Source organism: Styela clava, chromosome 2 (genome assembly GCF_964204865.1).
Source record: "Styela clava chromosome 2, kaStyClav1.hap1.2, whole genome shotgun sequence".
Lineage (NCBI taxonomy): Eukaryota > Metazoa > Chordata > Ascidiacea > Stolidobranchia > Styelidae > Styela > Styela clava.
The window spans coordinates 28,334,429-28,339,428 of NC_135251.1; the positions used below are offsets into that span (position 1 = coordinate 28,334,429).

The 5,000-nt window shown below is 55.6% G+C and overlaps 2 non-coding genes and 1 pseudogene across 2 annotated transcripts; all 3 read left to right on the forward strand.

Moving 5' to 3' along the window:
- Positions 1–2,353: 2,353 nt before the first annotated feature.
- Positions 2,354–4,163, forward strand: LOC144420220 (small subunit ribosomal RNA). Its single transcript, XR_013474573.1, has one exon. It is a non-coding gene; the product is annotated as a small subunit ribosomal RNA (ribosomal RNA).
- A 298-nt stretch (positions 4,164–4,461) lies between these two features.
- LOC144420083 (5.8S ribosomal RNA) lies at positions 4,462–4,615 on the forward strand. Its single transcript, XR_013474447.1, has one exon. It is a non-coding gene; the product is annotated as a 5.8S ribosomal RNA (ribosomal RNA).
- A 288-nt stretch (positions 4,616–4,903) lies between these two features.
- The window catches only part of LOC144420026 (large subunit ribosomal RNA), a 3,694-nt pseudogene continuing 3,597 nt past the window's right edge, over positions 4,904–5,000 (forward strand).

The window sequence follows — 5,000 nt, forward strand, 5'->3', positions numbered from 1 at the left end:
GGCGGGCGAGAGAGTGCTGCGTCGCCGGCATCGGCGTCGAAAGAAGCCGAGCCGAAAAAAGTTAAAGTACAAACGTGCAAGCATACTAACCTAACCCTAGGTAAGGCATGTCAGAGCGAAAGACAGTAATTTCGAATGAGCCAAGAAAGAGCGGTGCGGGGCCGGTCGGAGCGCACCCTTTTCTCGGTGGCTGGCGGGCGAGAGAGTGCTGCGTCGCCGGCATCGGCGTCGAAAGAAGCCGAGCCGAAAAAAGTTAAAGTACAAACGTGCAAGCATACTAACCTAACCCTAGGTAAGGCATGTCAGAGCGAAAGACAGTAATTTCGAATGAGCCAAGAAAGAGCGGTGCGGGGCCGGTCGGAGCGCACCCTTTTCTCGGTGGCTGGCGGGCGAGAGAGTGCTGTGTCGCCGGCATCGGCGTCGAAAGAAGCCGAGCCAAAAAAAGTTAAAGTACAAACGTGCAAGCATACTAACCTAACCCTAGGTAAGGCATGTCAGAGCGAAAGACAGTAAACTCGAATGAGCCATGAAAGAGCGGTGCGGGGCCGGTCGGAGCGCACCCTTTTCTCGGTGGGCTGGCGGGCGAGAGAGTGCTGCGTCGCCGGCATCGGCGTCGAAAGAAGCCGAGCCGAAAAAAGTTAAAGTACAAACGTGCAAGCATACTAACCTAACCCTAGGTAAGGCATGTCAGAGCGAAAGACAGTAATTTCGAATGAGCCAAGAAAGAGCGGTGCGGGGCCGGTCGGAGCGCACCCTTTTCTCGGTGGCTGGCGGGCGAGAGAGTGCTGCGTCGCCGGCATCGGCGTCGAAAGAAGCCGAGCCAAAAAAAGTTAAAGTACAAACGTGCAAGCATACTAACCTAACCCTAGGTAAGGCATGTCAGAGCGAAAGACAGTAATTTCGAATGAGCCAAGAAAGAGCGGTGCGGGGCCGGTCGGAGCGCACCCTTTTCTCGGTGGCTGGCGGGCGAGAGAGTGCTGCGTCGCCGGCATCGGCGTCGAAAGAAGCCGAGCCAAAAAAAGTTAAAGTACAAACGTGCAAGCATACTAACCTAACCCTAGGTAAGGCATGTCAGAGCGAAAGACAGTAAACTCGAATGAGCCATGAAAGAGCGGTGCGGGGCCGGTCGGAGCGCACCCTTTTCTCGGTGGCTGGCGGGCGAGAGAGTGCTGCGTCGCCGGCATCGGCGTCGAAAGAAGCCGAGCCGAAAAAAGTTAAAGTACAAACGTGCAAGCATACTAACCTAACCCTAGGTAAGGCATGTCAGAGCGAAAGACAGTAATTTCGAATGAGCCAAGAAAGAGCGGTGCGGGGCCGGTCGGAGCGCACCCTTTTCTCGGTGGCTGGCGGGCGAGAGAGTGCTGCGTCGCCGGCATCGGCGTCGAAAGAAGCCGAGCCGAAAAAAGTTAAAGTACAAACGTGCAAGCATACTAACCTAACCCTAGGTAAGGCATGTCAGAGCGAAAGACAGTAATTTCGAATGAGCCAAGAAAGAGCGGTGCGGGGCCGGTCGGAGCGCACCCTTTTCTCGGTGGCTGGCGGGCGAGAGAGTGCTGCGTCGCCGGCATCGGCGTCGAAAGAAGCCGAGCCAAAAAAAGTTAAAGTACAAACGTGCAAGCATACTAACCTAACCCTAGGTAAGGCATGTCAGAGCGAAAGACAGTAAACTCGAATGAGCCATGAAAGAGCGGTGCGGGGCCGGTCGGAGCGCACCCTTTTCTCGGTGGCTGGCGGGCGAGAGAGTGCTGCGTCGCCGGCACGGCGTCGGAAGAAGCCGAGCCGAAAAAAGTTAAAGTACAAACGTGCAAGCATACTAACCTAACCCTAGGTAAGGCATGTCAGAGCGAAAGACAGTAATTTCGAATGAGCCAAGAAAGAGCGGTGCGGGGCCGGTCGGAGCGCACCCTTTTCTCGGTGGCTGGCGAGCGAGAGAGTGCTGCGTTGCCGGCATCGGCGTCGAAAGAAGCCGAGCCGAAAAAAGTTAAAGTACAAACGCGATGCTAATGAGCGAGCCGTTGTCTCGACTAATATGTAGGGGGCGTTCGATCGAGCGTCTGGCTTGAGCGCTTGTCGGCCTAGCAGAACGGTCGCATTGTTATGCCCGGGTTTTAGGCACCGCTGCAGGCGGCCGGCAGAGCTCTTGTTTGTGCGAAACTGAATGGATCGAGCCCGAGAGAGGGCGAGCAAAGAAAAAACGCAAATCGCTCCGCCTGGCACTGCCGGCGAGAGCGTGGACGTCGCGGCCAGCGACTGTCGAAGCTGAGTACGGCCGCAGGCGATCGCCTCGGTTTTAAACGAATGCGACGAGCACGCGCCGGGCGGCCCAGCAAGGGCCGAGCGCAGCTGTCGCAGCTATCTGGTTGATCCTGCCAGTAGTGATATGCTTGTCTCAAAGATTAAGCCATGCAGGTGCAAGTACGAGTTCTCGTAAAGCGAAACTGCGAATGGCTCATTAAATCAGTCTTGGTTTATTTGGTCTCGTAAGCGAAGTGGATAACTGTGGTAATTCTAGAGCTAATACATGCATTAAGCGCCGACTTCGGGAGGCGCGCTTTTATCAGATCAAAACCGACCGGGTTCGTCCTGTGACGTTTGATGACTCTGGATAACCACGCGGATCGTACGGTCTCTGCACCGACGACGTATCATTCAAGTGTCTGCCCTATCAACTGTCGAAGGTACGCTACGTGCCTACCTTTGTGATAACGGGTAACGGGGAATCAGGGTTCGATTCCGGAGAGGGAGCCTGAGAAACGGCTACCACATCCAAGGAAGGCAGCAGGCGCGCAAATTACCCATTCCCGACACGGGGAGGTAGTGACGAAAAATAACAATACAGGACTCTAACGAGGCCCTGTAATTGGAATGAGTACATCCTAAAACTCTTAACGAGTATCCATTGGAGGGCAAGTCTGGTGCCAGCAGCCGCGGTAATTCCAGCTCCAACAGTGTATGCTAAAGTTGTTGCGGTTGAAAAGCTCGTAGTTGGATTTTGGGCGAGCGCCGCCGGTCCGTCGCAAGGCGTGTCACTGGTTGCGTTCGCCTCACCTTCGGTTCTCCGTCGGTGCTCTTGACTGAGTGTCGGCGGTGGCCGATAAGTTTACTTTGAAAAAATTAGAGTGTTCAAAGCAGGCTGTTCGCCTGCATAGTGTTGCATGGAATAATGGAATAGGACCTCGGTTCTATTTTGTTGGTTTTCGGAGCACGAGGTAATGATTAAGAGGGACAGACGGGGGCGTCCGTACTCTGCCGTTAGAGGTGAAATTCTTGGATCGGCGGAAGACGAACTACTGCGAAAGCATTCGCCAAGAATGTTTTCTTTAATCAAGAGCGAAAGTCAGAGGTTCGAAGACGATCAGATACCGTCCTAGTTCTGACTATAAACGATGCCAACTAGCGATCGGGAGGCGTTACCATGACGACCTTTCCGGCAGCTTCCGGGAAACCAAAGTCTTTGGGTTCCGGGGGAAGTATGGTTGCAAAGCTGAAACTTAAAGGAATTGACGGAAGGGCACCACCAGGAGTGGAGCCTGCGGCTTAATTTGACTCAACACGGGGAAACTCACCCGGCCCGGACACAGGTAGGATTGACAGATTGAGAGCTCTTTCTTGATTCTGTGGGTGGTGGTGCATGGCCGTTCTTAGTTGGTGGAGCGATTTGTCTGGTTAATTCCGATAACGAACGAGACTCTGGCATGCTAAATAGTTACGCGACCTTCTCGGTCGGCGTCTAACTTCTTAGAGGGACTAGTGGCGTTTAGCCACACGAGATTGAGCAATAACAGGTCTGTGATGCCCTTAGATGTCCGGGGCCGCACGCGCGCTACACTGAGTGAAGCAGCGAGTGTCTAACCTAGGCCGAAAGGTCCGGGTAACCCGTTGAACCTCATTCGTGATTGGGATAGGGACTTGCAATTGTTTCCCTTGAACGAGGAATTCCCAGTAAGCGCAAGTCATCAACTTGCGTTGATTACGTCCCTGCCCTTTGTACACACCGCCCGTCGCTACTACCGATTGAATGGTTTAGTGAGATCCTTGGATCGGCCCCGTCGCGGCTGGCAACGGCCGCGTCGGCGTGTCGAGAAGACGATCAAACTTGATCATTTAGAGGAAGTAAAAGTCGTAACAAGGTTTCCGTAGGTGAACCTGCGGAAGGATCATTACCGAAAGTGGTGGTAGGCCCCGGCCGACCGCGCACTTAATTGTCTTTGGGTGCCGCCGAGAGGGCGGCCGTCAATCGGGGTTCCGCCCCGTGCGACACGCGTAACACGTTGGCATAGCAAGGCAGCCGAGTGCGATGGTGGCTTCTGGGCACCGCGCTCGATGTGCCGCCGGCCCAGCCCGGCGGTCGCTCGGCGCCGTTTGTTGGTGTTTTTGTGCAGTTGTTGTCGGTGGTGGTTTTGTGGTCGATCCCACAGTGTGACGTCCGCGCGCTTCGGCGCCGGGCGAAACGTCGAGGACGACTCTTAACGGTGGATCACTCGGCTCGCGAGTCGATGAAGGACGCAGCCAAGTGCGAGAAGTAATGTGAATTGCAGAACACATTGAACGTCGACCTTCTGAACGCGAATTGCGGTCTCGGGTCAATCCCGGGACCGCGTCTGCCTCAGGGTCGCGTTCGTTCTCACCCGAGGGCCGTCGCCTGGCCTCTGCGAAGACGGCCGGGCGTCGCCCCAAGTTGAAGCGGTCGCCGAGCTTTCTCGGCGCGACCGCGTGTCCCGTACACCGCCGGCCCCTCGACGTGTTCAACTACGTTCGAGGAGCGGGTCCAGGTCGGTCGGTCCGGTCACGAGATCAAGACCGACCGTGGGCCAAGGCGGCGACGGTACGCGCTCGGTCGGCGCCGGCGGCGACGACTTGCGATGCCAGCGGGCCGTGTAAGAAGCGGCCCGCTTGACACATACGACCTGAGTTCAGGCGAGAGCACCCGCTGAATTTAAGCATATTATTAAGCGGAGGAAAAGAAACCAACAGGGATTCCCTGAGTAACGGCGAGTGAA